The 18,799-nt window shown below is 35.1% G+C and overlaps 1 protein-coding gene across 1 annotated transcript in view; it reads right to left on the bottom strand.

The window, feature by feature from the left end:
• The window catches only part of ABCB5 (ATP binding cassette subfamily B member 5), a 116,532-nt gene that overhangs the window by 61,918 nt on the left and 35,815 nt on the right, over positions 1 to 18,799 (bottom strand). The gene's annotated exons all lie outside the window — the stretch shown is intronic.

Genomic DNA, 18,799 nt, shown 5'->3' with positions numbered 1-18,799 from the left:
CGAGAAATGTCCCCTGCCCATTTTTTGATCGGGTTGTTTGATTTTTTGTTGTTGAGCTGTGTGAGTTCTTTATATATTATGGAGATTAACCCTTTGTTGGATATATAACTTGCAAATATCTTTTCCCAACTAGTGGGTTGTTTTTTTGTTTCAATCCTGTTTTCCCTTGCTTTGAAGAAGCTCTTTAGTCTGATGAAGTCCTATTTGTTTATTCTTTCTATTGTTTCCCTCATCTGAGGAGATATGGTGCCCGAAAAGATCCTTTTGATACTGATGCCAAAGAGTGTACTGCCTATATTTTCTTCTAGAAGACTTATTGTTTCAGGTCTAATCTTTAGGTCTTTGATCCATTTTGAGTTTATTTTTTGTGAAAGGTGTAAAAGAATGAAACTCGACCATTCTTTTACATGTGGCTGTCCAGTTTTCCCAGCACCATTTGTTGAAGAGACTTTCTTTTCTCCATTGTAGTCCTTCAGCTCCTTTGTCAAAGATTAGCTGTCCACAGATGTGTGGTTTTATTTCTGGGCTTTCAATTCTGTTCCAGTGATCTGTGCACCTGTTTTTGTACCAGTACCATGTTGTTTTGATTGCCATAGCTTTGTAGTATGCTTTGAAGTCAAGGACTGTGATGCCTGCAGCTTTGTTCTTTTTTCTCAAGATTGCTTTAGCAATTCAGGATCTTTTGTTACCCCATATGAATTTTAGGATTCTTTGTTCTATTTCTGTAAAGAATGTCATTGGGATTCTGATTGGGACAGCACTGAACCTGTCGATTGCTTTAGGTAATATAGACATTTTAACTACGTTTATTCTTCTAATCCATGTGCATGGAATGTCTTTCCCTCTTTTTATGTTGTCATCAATTTCTTTCAGGAAAGTTTTGTAGTTTTCGTTGTATAGGTCTTTTCACTTCCTGGGTTAAATTTACAGCAAGGTATTTTATTCTTTTTGTTGCAATTGTGAATGGCATTGAGTTCTTGAGTTCTTTTTCTGTTAGTTCATTGTTAGAGTATAGAAATGCTACTGATTTATGTATGTTGATTTTATACCCTGCAACTTTGCTGTAGCTGTTGATTATTTCTAATAGTTTTCCAATGGCTTCTTTGGGGTTTTCTATATATAAGATCATGTTGTCTGCACACAGCAAGAGTTTCAGTTCTTCATTGCCTATTTGGATTCCTTTTATTTCTTTTTCCTGCCAAATTGCTCTGGTCAAAACCTCCAGTGCCATGTTGAATAAGAGTGGTGAGAGTGGACACCCTTGTCTTATTCCTTATCTCAGAGGGATGGCTTTCAGTTTTTGCCCATTGAGTATGATGTTGGCTGTGGGTTTGTCATATATGGCCTTTATTATGTTGAGGTACTTTCCTTCTATACCCATTTTATCGAGAGTTTTTTATCATAAATGGATGTTGGATCTTGTCGAATGCTTTCTCTGCATTTATTGAGATGATCAGGTGGTTTTTGTTTCTCCTTTTGTTAATGTAGTATGTCACGTTGATTGACTTGCAGATGTTGAACCATCCCTGTGTCTCTGGTATAAACCCCACTTGATCATGGTGTATAATCTTTTTAATGTATTGCTGTATTCGGTTTGCCAAAATTTTGTTGAGGATTTTTGCATCTATTTTCATCAGTGATATTGGCCTGTAGTTTTCCTTCTTTGCATTATCCTTGTCAGGTTTTGGGATCAGGGTGATGTTGGCTTCATAGAATGTGTTAGGGAGTGCTCCATCTTCCTCAATTTTCTGGAATAGTTTGAGAAGGATAGTATGAAATCTTCTTTGAATGTTTGGTAGAATTCTCCAGAGAAGCCGTCTGGTCCTGGACTTTTATTTTTGGTGAGGTTTTCTATTACTGTTTCAATTTCTTTACTTGTGATTGGTCTATTCAGATTCTGTATTTCTTCCTGCTTCAGTTTTGGGAGGTTGTAAGAGTCTAAGAATTTATCCATTTCTTCTAGGTTGTCCAATTTCTTGGCATATAGCTTTTCTTAGTATTCTCTTATGATCTTTTGTATTCCTGAAGCTAATATATGTTTTAACTTTTTTACAAGCATCATAAACATATGGAAAAGAATACATAAGTGTACAGATCAATGCACTTTCACAAACTGAATACATCCATATGAATAGTACCCAGATTAAGAAACCATCATCATCAGCACCCTGAAACCCTCTTCAGGCTCTCTTTCAATCACTATTACCACTCACCCACACCACCAGTAATCACTGTCCTGACTTCTAACAGCATAGATTAGTTTTGATTTTTTTTGTATTTTATATAAATGGAATCATGCAGTATACATACTTTTCTACGTCTGGGCATTTTTATTCTACATTACGTTTTTTTTTTTTTAAAGATTTTATTTTTTCCTTTTTCTCCCCAAAGCCCCCTGGACATAGTTGTATATTCTTCGTTGTGGGTCCTTCTAGTTGTGGCATGTGGGACGCTGCCTCAGCGTGGTTTGATGAGCAGTGTCATGTCCGCGCCCAGGATTCGAACCAACGAAACACTGGGCCGCCTGCAGCGGAGCGCGCGAACTTAACCACTCCACCACGGGGCCAGCCCCTCTTACGTTTTTGAGATTCATCCATTTTATTGTGTATAGTTGTAGATCATTCATTCTTATTGCTGAATAGTATTCTATTGTGCAAATATACCACAATTTATTTATCCATTCCACTGCTGATTGGCATTTGGGTAGTTTCAGGGTTTTTTCTATTATAAATAGATTCCTATACATGTTTTCTATGGTGAGCATATGTACACAATTCTACTAGATGAATACCTAGGAGAGGAATTGCTGAGTCATATGCTAAGCTTTTTTAGATTTTGCCAAACAGCTTTTCAAAGTGGGTGTCCCAATTTACAAACCCCCAACAGTGCAGGCGAGTTATGATTACTCTATATTCTCATCAACACTTGGTACTTTCTGTCTTTGTCTGGTAGGTGAGTACTATCACATTGTGACTTTTATTTTATATTTTCCTGATGATTGTAAAGTTGAACAACTTTTCATATGGTCAGTGACAATTCGGATATTCTCTCTGAATTGAAGGTTTTTGCTTGTTTTTCTATGGGAACTGTCTTTTTCTTGTCAACTTTCAGGAGTTCTTTATATATTCTATATATGAGGACTTTGTCAGATACTAGGTATTACAATTACTTTTTCCCTCTGTGTGGTTGTCTTTTCACTCTCTTAATGGTCTTTTGATAGGTAGAATTTAAAATTTTTAGTGAAGTCCAATTTATCAACTTATTTCTTACAATTCATGTTTAAGAAATCTTTATCTTCTCCAACATCACACGGATGTTCTTCTGTCTTTCACCTTACAATCTTCATCATTTTTGCCTTTCATATTTAGATCTATAATTCATCTGGAATTGATTTTTGTGTGTGATGTCAAGTAGGAGTCAATGTACATTTCCTCCATATAGTTAACCAATTGTCCCAGAAGTATTTTTTGAAAAGATCGTCCTTTCTCCATTGCACTGCAGAGTTGTCTTTGTCATTAAATCAGGTGACCATTATTTTGCGTCTGTTTTTGTATTCTGTATACTGTGCTATTTAGTCTGTCTATTATTGTACCAATGCTATAGTGTCTTAACCACTATAGATTTAAAATAGGCCTTGATATCTATTAATCTAAGTCTTCTGGCTTCATTGCTCCTCTACAAGATTATCTTGACTATTCTTGAGGTAGTGTATTTCTTGTAAATGCCTAGCACAATAACTGATACTTTTGGCGTACTACAAGCACACTAAAAATTTTCTGGGTACTTAAGAACTGACAGCTAATATAACTATTAATAACACTGTTATATTATTGCTATTTGCTTTTGTCATTCATATTTTTATTCTTATCTATTAGAGGGAAAGAAATTGGAGCTCAGAAAAGTTAAGAAGCTTGCCTAAGGCCTCAGCCAGTCACTGGAAGGACTACTACTAGAATTTGGTATGGTGTTTTCTATGCCCTGAAAAGGGTCTCTCCACTGCAGTAGAGGTACTTGATGAAGGAGATGAGTATTTCTTTAAAACTCTTCTATTCCAAATCTACATGAGAAGGAAACTTTTCAAAACAATAGTTATTAAGATTAAATAATAATGTGGAAACAGATTTATGATATAATGTTATATGGAAAAAATTAAGGAAAAAAATTTGTGCAGCATGTTATAACTAGGTTAAAAAAAATCTATCCATAGAGCCAGCCCTGATGGCCTAGTGGTTAAAATTTGGTGCCCTCACTGCTTTGGTGACTTGGGTTCGTTTCCCAGTTGCAGAACCACACCACCTGTCTGTCAGTTGCCATGCTGTGGCGGCAGTTCACATAGAAGAACTAGAAGGACTTACAACTAGTGTATACAACCATGCAGTGGGGCTTTGGGAAGGGGGAAAAAAAGAGGAAGATTGGCAACAGATGTTAGCTCAGGGTGAATCTTTCCCTGTCAAAAAAAAAAAAAAAAAAAGAAAGAAAGAAATCTATCCATAGGAAAAGACACCTACATAGAAATATATCAAAATACTAATCGTACTTTTATTTAATTATTGGGCCTATAGGTTATATTCTTCTTTTCTTAATTTTATTTAATGTAAATGTATTTCATTTTTGTTTAAAAGCAAAAAAGCTAAAATAATTTGGGAAAGTATGTTCTATTTTTGATAGCTTTTGTTCCTATGAGTAACACGCATATATGCACATGAGCAACAAATAGATGCTATTATGAAAAACTGAAAATCGTTACACTGTTATGATTAAAGGCCTTTTTTTACTATTATTTTTACAGTACCTTATTTAAAATTAAAAAATGAAGAAACATATATTCTGATACATTTGGCTTATGTTAAGGTGACAATCTAAAGTATCCAAACCAGGATACTCTTGAGTGGGATGAAAGGGATAAACTGAAACTTTCTCAGGACAACTAGGAGATACAGTTATGTAATTTTAACTTAAAACCTTTTAATTTGTGGTCTAGGGTCAGGAAAGTTAAAGAAAAATCATACATATCACTCAGGTTCCAAATGGCAATAGTGAGGGAGTTACTACCTAAATTGGGTGCTCTACTTGGAATTTAATTTTTAAAATTACTTAGCAAAACAGGATTGGGGATGAGACACTATAACTCATCAAAGCTAGGCTTCCATATTAAGTAGATATTGTTACTAATTTTGGTTCTTGAAATGTACTTATCTGTAAATGTCATATATATATATACATACACAGAGAAACACATACACATATATATTTATGTCATGAATACACACATACATATATATACATGTTCAAAATATGTATATACATATACATACCTGATATGTGTTTGTGTGTATGTGCATGCATGTACATTTTGTACTTGACAAAACCAACCAATGCTATAATTTGAGTTAGTAATGAGGAATGATGCCTAAAGTTTAGAAGTGAGCCTAGGTTACTATATCATAGTCAGTCTAAGGTTCCTCCTACTCTTGGTAGCAGTAAAGAGACCAGTGGCAGGACCAGTTTCATAAGTGTATGAACTACGTATCTGCTCAGGGCCCCATGCTTAGAAGAGTCTCATTCTTGGTTTAATGCTCTACTGTTGCCATCTTGTAACTCTAAATAATTTTTGAACAAGACGCCCCACATTTTCATTTTTCAGTGGGCCCCACAAACTACGTAGCTGGCCCTGACCATTGGTATAGGTAAAAATGTCTTCACGTGGGTGTATCTTTGCGGGTTTGTCCCAAAAATGGATATTAAGAGAGTCCTTTAAACAGGTAGATAAAAAAGGGAAAAAAAGGATAGTTTAACATCTATCCAAGGCAAGGTCCCTTCTTGTCATGACCTCAAAAACATTCTAATAATCAATTATTATTCACAGCATCTAACTTTGTATTGTATTTAACCTACACCTCCTGTCACATAGAGTAGATAGAATAGATGGTTATTTCTGCCCCCAGCAGCCCTACCTGCATTTCAGATTCTTTCCTAAAAATAGGAGATAATGAGATAATATGCCTGGCAACCAAATTTCCCTTGATTTTTTTTAGTGTGAAAGCAGATCATCACATTGCATGAATAGCTAAGCAAATTTTATGAACAACAGACTAAGAAGGCTAATGATACAGGAATGGAGTCCACTGTTTCAATAAAAACTCATAATACAGCTACACTGACATATGTGATGATGGACATAACTGTTATTGTATTATAAGTTAATTAAGTGCAAATGGTAAGTAATCTTATCTATAGACTATAGAGTATATTACATTTATAATGGAAAATCTAATTTTCAAAAATTTCTTCATCATTTGTGTTCTCTGGAGTCACAATTCCTAGGTTTGAATCTTGTTTCTTCCAATTTCTTGGTTTGTTATCTTAGACTAATAACTTAATCTCCTTAAGTCTTAGTTTCCTCATTTGTTAAGTGGAGAAAATTACACTAACAATATTTTAGGGTTATCATGCAGATTAATGTTCTTGGTACCATGATTCATACATAGAAAGTTTGCAATAAGTAATAGCTTTTAAATTATTAAGTGAATATCTTCAAGCTGCAAACCCTTGATGATTTACTGAGGGCAATTCCAAAGATAAGTCAAAGTCCTTGCGCTTGAGAGAGAGCTAATAAGGGAGGCAGAAAAATAATTACAACATAAAGTAATAAATCTATGATAGAAGTTATATAAAAATACCACAGAGCATAGAAGTGATTAACTGTCTAGTTGAATAGAGAAGGACTGCCAAATAGATGATTTCTGGGTAGGGTCTTAATAAATGGACAGAAGTTTGCCAAATGGGAAAAAAAAGAGGAGGGGCAATTATGGTAGAGGCTACAGCAAGACCAGGCAGTTGGGCCTAAAATAACATGGATTTGTGGAAAATACTGAGGTTCACATATAGCAGAGGTGAATGAAGAATGAAAGATCATGGGGACAGGAATAGAATTTAGGGCTAGTTCATGTAAAGCAATGCTAAGGAGTGTTTCTTCTGTAGAGAATAGAACTCATTGGAGGTGTCTGAACAGGGGAATGGTGTTGATAATGAAATTTGTTCTTTAAAAATTACCCATCACTCTGTATTTACATATGGATACAGGACTTCGAAGGTCTTTTTCAACTCAGATTCTACTGTTTCATTCAGGCTGATCTTATAATATTTTTGAGATTTACGAGGTTGTAAAATGATGAAGGCAAAATGATTCATGTTGTAATAAATAACTATAGATATAATAGTTTGAAGTTTTTTATTATTTCTTCTCTTTTTACTCAAGACAACTGAATTTTACATATACATATTTATAATTATGTATATGTATATATAATTTTAATTTCAGGTGACACACTAGTCAGTACTATTGTCTTTAAAAAAGAAGTAGGAAGGTCATATGAAATAGTCATTCATAATGAGCCAAAAAATATTACAGATTAATTATTAACTACTGATAGCAAAAATAATTCTTACTTTTGAAAATATCTTTTGTTTTGAAGAGAATGTTAGAGTTTAAAAGGTTCTATAACTAAGATTTCTCTATTTAGTTTTGCTTACACAGTCCTGTGAACTAATTGGGAAATTACGCTTATTCCCCTCTGAGAGATAGGGAAACTGAGGCTCAGAGAAGTTAAGCAATAGATGCCAGTCCACATAGCTGGTAGGTGACAATGCTGACACACAAACTCAGGTGCTTTGAATACTTTAAGTCCACAAACCCTGCTGCATCTCTGTAAGATATTATCCAGTTAATGTGACTAAAGGCCTTTGCATTGACTGCTTCCTATACTTTGCAAGTTTTCTTTTCCTGTACACCAGCACTAAAGGCAGGCTTTCATTTGACAAGTGTACACTTTTGTAAGTTTTACACATAAACAAAGTAGACCTATTTAAACTCCTTCTGTTAAAATGCAGGTAATGATGAGAATTATTGGTCCTTAATAGTGATCTTATAATACTAAGCATACATACAAAAAGAGCTATTTTTGGTTCTGCAATATATACTTCATTTAAATAATATTTATAAGCTATACTCTCTGACAGTTTACTACCTATGATTTAAAAAATAGGTGACTTCTGAATTTTATAAAAAAGGAATATATTAGAAAAGACTATCAAAGCAGTGCCTTAAAAAAATGAAGAGTCAGTTGTATAAAATAAAAGACAGACTTCTGCTTTCAACCAAGATGGAGTATCAAGGATAAGACTTACCCTCCCACGTGATACAAAGAAACAACTGGAAAAATAAATGGAAAATTATTTTCAAAGCACTGAATACTATGACACAATGAAGCATGGTGATCTCTGAGATGCTTGAAACACAGAAGGTGAGTACCACAATTGCCCCAACTTATTGCCTGGAGTGAGTTTTCAGGGTACAGTGTTGGGAGGATGAATGCAGGTGAAGCTTGGTTGATTTGCTGAGTTAAAGAGGTCGAGCTAAGAGTCTGGGAAGACCAAGGCAGCAAGAGTTCACACCAAGGTGTCCTGGAGAGGAGAGAAATGCAGAGAGAGAAATTAGGAGATCTTCAGAGGATCTCCCTCAAGTATTCAGCAGAGAACTGACTACAGAAGAATGTGAGGAAACTACTCAAGGCTGGAGAAAGAGCTATCTGAAAAGATTACAGGGAGCACTCATGTAGGGGAGGGAACAATGTCTGTCCCAATCAGCATGACTGTAAAACTTTATATTTCATAGGGTATTGGGTAGAGTACTCAAAGTACTCAAAAGAGTCCTGCTCAATAGTGGAGAAAAATTTGCTCTAGATTAAATATGGCTCTGGTATAGCCTAAGAAAAATTAAAAGTAGATGAAAAAAAATCTGTTCATAAGTAATTTAAAACTGTTTCTCCCAACAAATAGGAAGACTATTTCTAAGAATAGAAAAACAACCAGCACCCAACAAGGCAAAATTCACAATTTTTGACATCCAATAAAAAATGACCAGGCATGCAAAATAGCAAGAAAATACAACCAATAATGAGAAGAATCAGTTAATCAATACTGCCGCAGAACTAACATAAATGTAAGAATCAGCAGACAAGGATTAAAATAATTATTATAACTGTATCCCAAATGTCCAAAAAGTTAAGTAGAGACATAGAAACTATAGAAAAGACCTAAATCAATTTTCTAGATATGAAAAATACAATGTCTAAGATGGAAAATACAGTAGATGGGGTTAATTACAGATTAGATATTGCAGAAGAAAAGGCAGGTGAACTCAAAGACATAGCAATAGAAACCATACAAAATCAAACACAGAGAGAAAAGATAATAAAAGAAAAATTAAAAGAATATCAATGAGCTCTGACACAAATTCAATCAGCCTAATATATGTGTAATTGTTATCCTTGAAATTAGGGGAGAAAAAATACTTGAAGAAACAATGGCAAAATGTTTCCAGATTTGATAAAAGCTATGAACTCATAGATCGAGGAAGCTCAACACAAGAAACACAAAGGAAATGACTCCAAGGTATATCAAAATCAAATTAATCATTATCAGAGATAAAGAGAAAAATCTTAAAAGCAACCATAGGAAAAAGGACACATTACATAGTAAGGAACAAAGATAAACATGATAGTAGATTTCTCGTTGGAAAAAATGCAAGCAAGCAGACAGTGGAACAATGTCTTTAAAGTACTGAAACAAAATGTAAAAAAACCAAAAACTAAACAACTTTCAGCCTACAATTCTATATCCAGAAAGCACACTTTTTAAAAGTGAAGGTGAAACAGATTTCTTCAGACATACAAAAGCTGAAATTATTTAACAGTAGAACAGTGCTACATTAAAGGAAGTCCTTCAAGTGAAAAGAAATGATACCAAATGGAAATATGAATATACACAAAGAAATAAAGAGCACTGGAAATGGTAACTACATGAGGAATTATATAATTTTTTCTTTTTATTTAAATCTTTTAAAAAATAATTGACTAAGCAATTCTTGTCCCTCTCCCCACCCCTCGCCCAACAAAACCAATGTAGTATGGGGTTTATAACATACATATAAGTACAATGTCTAATAATAATCGTTCAAAGGCTAGAAGTGGAGGAATGGAAATATACTAATGTAAGTTCCTTTACTATATGTGAGGTGATGTAATATCATTTGAGGGTAGATTATGATAAGTTAAAGGTGTACACTATAAACCCTAAACTCATCACTGAAATGACAAAACAGAGAGTTATAGCTAAAAAACTCACAAAAGAGATAAAAGGGAATCATAAAAAGTACTCAGTTAATTCAAATGGAGGCAGAATATGAGGAAAACAGAAACCAAGAAAACAAATAGCAAGATGATAAATTTAAACTTAATCATATCAATAATCACATTAAATGTAAATGGTCTAAAGACCCAAATTAAAAGTCAGAGATTGTCAGACTGAACACAAAACCAAGACCCAACTATATGCCACCTACAAGAAACACATTTTAAACATAAAGACACAAATGTCGACAGTAAAAGGATGGAAAAAGACGAACCATGCTAATGCTAAGTAAAAGAAAGCTGGAGTGGCTATATTAGTGTCAGATAAAGTAGATTAAAGAGCAAAGGATATACCCAGAGTAAAAAAGTTTATATCATAATGATAAAGGAGTCAGTTCATCAAGAGGACATCACAAGCTTGAATGTTTATGTGTATAATAACAGAACTCCAAAATACACGACACAAAAATGGATATAGCTACAAGGACAAATCCACAAATCCACCACAATAGTTGGAGAATTCAATACCCCTCTCTCAAAAATTTATAGAACAAGTAGACAGAGAATCTGTAAGGATAAGGAAGACTTGAATAACACTATCAATCAACTTGACATAATTGATGTTTATAGAACACTCCACACAAAATAGCAAAATGCACATTATTTCCAAGTCTACATAGAATATTTTCCAAGAGAGACCATATTCTATGCCATAAAACAAGTCTTAATAAATTTAAAAGGATTGAAGTCATACAAAGTTTGTTCTCTAACCACAATGGAATTAAATTAGAAATCAATACAGAAAGATCTTTGGAAAATCCCCAAATACTTGGAAACCAATGAACACTTCTCAAGTAAATGATCTCAGATTCAACCTAAGAAAACAAAAAAAAAGGAAGAGCAAGTTAAAGTAAGCAGAAGAAAGGAAATAATAAAGATTCAAGAAGAAAATAACTAAATATAAAAGAGGAAAATAAGCCATAAAGAGACAGAAATACATCAATTGAACAGAATAGAGAGTACAGAAGTAGATCCACACATAGATGGACAAACTGATTTTTCACAAAGGTGCAAAGGCAATTCAGTGACATGAAGACAATATTTTCCACAAATGATGCTGGAACAACTGGAAGTCCATAGGCAAACAAAACAAAATGAAACAAACTTCAAACTATGCCTGGCACCATGTACAGGAATTAACTCAAAATTGATCATTAACCTAAATGTAAAAACTAAAACTATAATACTTCTTGAAGAAAATGTAGGGAAAAATCTCTGTGATGTTGGATTTGGCAAACATTTCTTAAATAGGACACTAAAGGCTTGATTTACAAAACAAAAAAATGATAAATTAAACTTCATCATAATTAAAAACTTCTGTTCCTTGGAAGACACTCAGTGGAATGGAAAGACAAGTCCCAGATGGGAAGAAATATTTTCACATCATTTATCTGATAAAGTACTTGTATCCAGAAATATAAAGACTATATAAAGAACACTCAAAACTCAATGATGAGAAAATAAATGACCAATTAAAAAAATGGGCATAACATTTGAACAGACACTTTAACAAAGAAGAGATATGGATGGCCAATAAACACATAAAAATACTCAATATCATTAGTCATCAGAATAATACAAATTAAAACAATAGACACCACTACACATTTATTCAGACAGACAAAATTAAAATGCCAAGAGTTGGCAAGTATACGGAGTAGCTGTAATTCTCATATACTATGGGAATGTAAAAGGAATAGTTTGGCACTTAATTAAAAAATTAAACACACTCCTACCATAAGATCCACCTATTCAAATCCTAGGTAATTACCCAAGAAAAAGAAAAGTGCATGGCCACAGAAAGACTTACACGTGAATGTTCAGAGCAGCCTTATCCGTGATATCCAAAAACTCCAAACAAACCAAATAACTCAAATGGGCATCCATAACAGTGAGCTCAAACCGTGGTATATCCGTATGATGGAATACTATTCGCCAATAAAAGGAAGGAACATTGATAACATTCCACAACATGGACAAGTCTCAAAAAAATCATGGTGAGTGAAAAAAGTAAGACAAAACAGAATATATACTATATGATTCAATTTACATGAAGTTCTAGAAAATACACACTAATCTCTAGTGGCAGTAAACAAATCAGTGGCAGGGGAAGGAGGGGTTAGGAAGGGTTGGGACGGAGTGGTTACAAAAATCATGAGAAAATTTTTGAGAGTGACTGGTTGATTATCTTGATTGTGGTGATGGTTTCACAGGTGTACATATATACCAAAACTTCTCCAGTTGTATACTTTAATATGTGCAGTTTTCTGTAAGTCAATTAAACCTCAAAAAAGTTGTTAAGAAAAAGAAAGTCAAACAAAAGAAGCATCTGTATGCAGCACTCTAGTTGGCCATTCTTGAAGTTCCCCCCAAATCCTGAATTAGACTGAGACATTTTAATGAATGTTATGCAAATATAATGATAAAGTGGATGGAGGAGCAACTAACTGCATTGTTAACAGGAAGACTTCCTTCTCTTAACTTCAGCAAGGTCTGATAATGGACACATGATAATAATGTTAATTAGCACTTATAGCATATGTGAATTTCTATAGATATTTATGTTTAACATACTCTGCAGTAGAAGGGAAGTCTAAGTATTAAAATGCTTAGTGCTTCCTCTGTTTTTCATATTGCCAGATAAATAGTCATTTTATTAAACTAATGAGTGAATGATATTTGGGGAAAGAGTTTTTATTGTTTGCTTTTTGTTTTCCTCAGTCTCCTATTTACTTTTTTGCGGTAATTCTAAGCCTTGCTTACACAGAATGGTATAACAGAATTGGTAACAATGTGGTTAGTGTTTTAAATAAACTTTTTATTTTAAAATAGTTTGATTTACAGAAAATTTGCAAAGATAGTACAGTATCCATGTATCCATGTACCCCGCACACAGTATCCCCCAGTGTCAACATATGACATTTCTATGGTGCATTTGTCACAACTAAAGAACCAGTATCAATACATTATTATTAACTAATGTCCATACTTTATTCAGATTTCCTTAATTTTTACCTATTACCCTTTTTCTGTTCCAGGATCCCCTCCAGAATACCATATTACATTTAGTCATTATGTTTCTTTAGGCTCCTCTTAGCTGTGACAATTTCTCAGATATTCCTTATTTTTGATAAACTTGACAGTTTTGAGGAATACCAGTCAGATACTCTGTAGAATATCCCTCAGTTTGGGTTCGTCTGATGCGACAAGTTTTTAGAGGGAGGACATTCAGCCTATACTAATCCAACTTTTCTCAAACTTCAAGTCTGCATTCTATTCTGGGTCTTGGAGACTGTGGGACTTGCTGACAGTAGTGTCTTAAAGGGGAATGTAGGAACACTGTTGTTGAGTGGATATGCATTAGAAGGACCACCACTGTGAAGGTGAGAACACCCAGTCACCCAGGCTCCTGGCCCATCTGCCTCCCATTTATGCAATTACATTTTCATGAGGTTACAAATTTTTCTAAAAGCAGATCTCAAAAGTTATTGATGAAGTTATAAGATGTCACCAATTAGCTCAACGATTTCACAATACTATGAAACATTACTCAAAACAAATTAATGCATATGGAATTTAATTTAAAAATATAAAAGGCTACATATAACACATCATACTCGAAGGAGAATGTAGGGAGAGAGAATGGCATAGAATCAAACAATTAAGAGATTGCAACTAGAAAAAGTCTGAGAATGATGTGCAACCTCTTGTGACACAATCAGGATCACAAAGTTTCCTGAAGCAGGTTTATATTATTCCAGACCTTCTCCTCCTCACAGGGGGGTTCATTTAACAGGCATTTTTACAGACATCTTTTCCAATATTTCTTCACTTGTTAGGCATTACATATGGAGAAAGTTAGTTATTCTGCAAAAGTTCATGCTGTTGTTTGACCCCTGAACACTGAGAGTAAGGGATGACTATTTCTACAGTTGTGCCTTAGTGTGCATTGATGTTCCCCAGACTGGAACAGCCTGCACTTACCCATCTGTATAATCTTTACTCTGCCAGCCTCATGGTCTAAACTATAAACATTTGATTAAGGTACATATTATATTACAGTTTAATTTGTTACAGCATGGATTAGTATCTGAGTGTATCAAATAATACTTACCACAGAAATACCTAATACTTTAAAAAAGAAAAAATTATGCTCCAAAGGCCTATAAAATGGGCCTACAAGTACCCTACACACTCAAGGTACTATAAAGTGCACTGCAAAAATACAGCTCCACTACACCATAAAGGTGATCTAAAACTGATGTGTTAGCCATAGGAAACAAACAAACAAAATTCAACACTAATTGTTTCAGACTTAAGACAAAGAAGAAATTTTGGAAGCCAAGGACTCCTGGAAAACTGATCAAAGAAATTTGAGCTGGTACTTTGTCTTTTAGCAAGAATTATTGTAAAGGGAGGTAGTACAATCCATTTCACTGTTTTTCAGATGCCTCAAAGTAGGTGTGGTAGATTTTCAATATATCTTTGTTGCAATTATTTCTTCTAGAAAGTACCAATTGGAAAGAATCTCCTAGCATCTCCTCTCCTCCTTTACAGTTTATACAAAGCTAAAAGCCAAACAATTAGATATTCAACCAAAGAAAGGTCAATAGAAAGATAGGTCTCTGCTTGACACATTGGGGGCATTTTTCAGACTACTTTAAAATTCCATGTATGACCATAAGTCACCAGGTAATTTGCTTGGACTTTGAAATATTAGAGTGCATTAAAACATCCCTTACAGAATTGCTAGGGTAGAGATAAAGGCCTGAGGAGACCAGCCAGCCTGCTCACCAGTGGTGGTCATGGGCCTCAAATAAAGGTGGGCAGCAAAAAAAAAGGAGAACAATGCAAAGCGGTGAGCATTTGAGAATGTCTGCATTTGACTGCTGGGTCAAATAACAGAGGTAATATACTCTCTGCAGTAGCCCGTAAAAACAGAGTTCTAGTGTCCTACAGCAAGTGTGGGGTGGGGAATCTATGAGAACACAAGTTCTCATTCATTGCCTCCTAGAAGGTGGCCTCGGGTGGACTTGGGGTTCATCGATGACATATGCTCCATGATGCAAACTTGTGGTTTTCAAACTTTTTTTTAAAGCTTCAAAATCCCTTCATCAAATGAAAGCACACATGGAAACTTGATATATTTAAATAAACCATCCAGACTAATGGGTAGCTGCTCTGTTTGAATTGTCAGGGTTGGGGGGGTCAGTCCTACTTGCTTGTCCACCCCACCTCCCCATCTTCTGCTACTCCTCGAGAGGCTCCTGGAAAACCCTAGTCCCCCACTACTCCAAGATAGTCTGAAAAACCTCTCACTAATTCTTTACAAATTTCTATCTCTTTTAGCTACCAAATTTTAACTGAACATCTGCTATAACAAGGTCTTTATGGTAGTTATATGAGAAATACAGGAGTTTTTGTGTCTTAACTACCTCATTATGATGTCGAAAGCCAAATGGCTTGGCATTCTTCTGGGTCAACTCTGGTTGCACAGCTGAACAATGTGGAATTACTGTCAGGTCACTTCACCTGTCCGAGAATGCTTTCTCTTTTGTAAAATGGGATGACAATTAGCAAAATATCAGGCACTTAGAAGCCATATTTAGTAACTGACTCACCTCCTCCTTGACCCCTTTCAATTTGCAGGAATCTATTCGTGTGAATATACATATGTTATGTTAAGACCTTTTAGAAAGGAAAACACATTCAAAATCTGAACTCTTTGCTGATACGAGGCCATGTGTACTACCTAATTAGGAACATGGACTAGAACACTATAGTACAATGTTTTCTTCGTATAGCCTGGATTCTCTTCATTCTCACTTCTAAATAAGTTAACAAACAAGTTAATAATTGGCCATAATAAAATTATTTATAGTCATTTAATACTTTTTCCTTCATTTAACTTTATTAACAAGCTAATATTTGTGGAGAAATTTACAACAAAAAATAGACGATGAAGTAAATGGTGGGCAAGAACAGGAAATGCTACAATAATTAGCTCATCCTTCTTCCAGGAGGGAAAACTATCCTACTTAGCCCAGAATGCTGACCAATAAATAATACGTTAGAGACGTCTTATTTGGTAGCAATTAGGAAAATCAATATAAGAGATTTTCCTTATTTGTGGAGCATGGCAAGGCTTAGGAATAACTTAAATTTACAGAAATTGCTAAGATACTTTTCCATATCATGTAAATTATCTTACCGTATTTTTAAAGGCTTTCTATTATAATTTTTAAGACTTTGAAATGTCCTGTTAATAATGATTTAAATTCATTATGAAAGAAAAATCCACTTATATATACAATGGGATCAAAATAAGCAACTTAAGGGGACAAAAGTGAGTCTATTATAAATCTACTTGGGAGCCTCAATTTGGGGTATGGTTTGAATTTCTTTCCCAGGAAGGCAGTGGTTTTGGAAAGAGGCTAGCTTTTTTTGAGGAAGATTAGCCCTGAGCTAACATCTGCTGCCAATCCTCCTCTTTTTGCTGAGGAAGACTGGCCCTGAGCTAACATCCGTGCCCATCTTCCTCTAGTTTATATGTGGGACACCTACCACAGCATGGCTTGATGAGCAGTGTGTAGGTCTGTGCCCAGGATCCAAACCAGCGAATCCCAGGCCACTGAAAGGGAATGTGCGAACTTGACTGCTGTGCCACTGGGCTGGCCCCGGAAAGAGGCTATTTTTTGTTTGTTTGTTTTTAAAATTCTGGTAAAATATACATAACATGAAATTTACCATTCTAACTATTTTTAAGGGTAGGGTCCTCCTGGATCTGAGAGGCCAAATCCTTCTGTGTCGCTATTCTTTTATACTCAGGATTAGACTGCTGTTTCCACATTTTGGCTATCATAAATGATGCTACTGTGGACGCTGGTATACAAATATCTGTTTCAGTCTCTGCTTCCAATTCCTTTGGGTACATACCCAGAAGAGGGATTGCTAGATGATATGGTAATTCTATGTTATTAAGAGGCTAGTTTTGAAGATTGATTTGGATTCAGTTTTAGCTTCAACTCCTAGCAGATGTGTAATCTTGAGGCAGTATAGCATGGTGGTTATGTGAATGCTCTAGAGGGCTCACTATCTGGGTCCAGGTTCTGGCTTCACTGCTGCCTAGCTGTTACTCAACCTCCTTGTGTCTTAGTGTGCCCATCTGTAAAATAGGAGAATAAATGTTCTTATCTCACTGGGTTCTTGTGAGAATTAGCTATTACCATCCATTTGTTCCTTTATTACACCTAAAATAATGACTTATAAATGGCTTCAGGGGGTCTACGAACCCCTCAATATTATATGTAAATCTTTGTGCACAAGTACATTTGTAGATTTTTCTGAAGAATTACATTGGCTTATTTTTCCCTTTCTGAATCAGTTTCTCAGTGGGGCCCTGTTTTATCAAAGGATAGCGGAAGCAATACCCTAAAAGAAGTTAGTGGTCTACAATTTAACACCAAGGCTTACAAATGTGAGCTTGATTAAGCAGGCTTATAAAATGTCCCACGATGCTTTTGGGATGAGGTAGTTTGTGTGTTACCTTTGCACTCCTGGCTAAATTCCAGCCCAGTGAATCCCCTTACAGAAACTTCTCTTTCTGTTCTCAACTATTATAGTGTTGTTACAAATGGTTAAAAAAAAAGAGAAGAAATTGAAAAAATCCCCAATTCCATATATAAATACAGAATAAGATATTTAATTAAACACAGTTGACACAGACACACCAAAATATGTATGTGTGTGTGTGTGTAATAATTAACCCAACATCAATTTTGTATAACCACTCCTTGGAGCTTAATTTAATAAAGTAGTCCACAGATTAAAGTAATATATCAATTTGCTTATTGTTCAGTTCTCCAAGTAGTATAAACATAATGTAAGGGGCCTTGGAGGAAGACCAACAGAGTGCATCATGGTGAGAAAGAACAGTAATGATAAAGAAAAGCCCATGAGGGCTGCAACAAAGCAACTCTTTTTCAAAGAATAAAACTGTAATAGAAACTCTTCCCTCATTATTAGCAAAGGGCCTTTTTAAAGGTTCTCCATTGATGTGTTGCAGCTGAACCTTCCTTAATAATAATTTCCTTAGATTTGCATACCCCTTTTAAAGAGCTTTACCAGGCTTTATCACACAGTCAGTGTAGGCCTCCTTTGCTTGCCCAGGGGCCTGCAGGTGTTCACTGCCATGCCTCTTTGTAGTGGGACAGCCTGGAAGCCTACTGCATTGGCATGCTGGGTCCAAACTAGCACCAGAGTGGAAGCCCACAGCCTATGGCATAAACTTTTATCCACAGACCCTATATCCTCCTCTTTGACAATATTAGTGAAGCAAAACTAGTTTGTAGCAAGCAAAAATTAAGAAATTCAGAAAAGAGCACTTCAGACCTTGGAACTATCCTGTATCACACTCATCCAAAATCTAGTCAACAAATATTTATTGGCTGTCTACTAAGGGCTAGGCATTGTTCTAGTGTTGAAGATGCTGCAGTTAACCAACCAAAGACTTTGTCACAAGACAGTTGATATTCCAGTGGGAGAAGAGA

Source organism: Equus asinus, chromosome 1 (assembly GCF_041296235.1).
Source record: "Equus asinus isolate D_3611 breed Donkey chromosome 1, EquAss-T2T_v2, whole genome shotgun sequence".
NCBI lineage: Eukaryota > Metazoa > Chordata > Mammalia > Perissodactyla > Equidae > Equus > Equus asinus.
The sequence above is the reverse complement of the archived record's forward strand: the minus strand, read 5'-3'. Positions and strand labels throughout refer to the sequence as shown.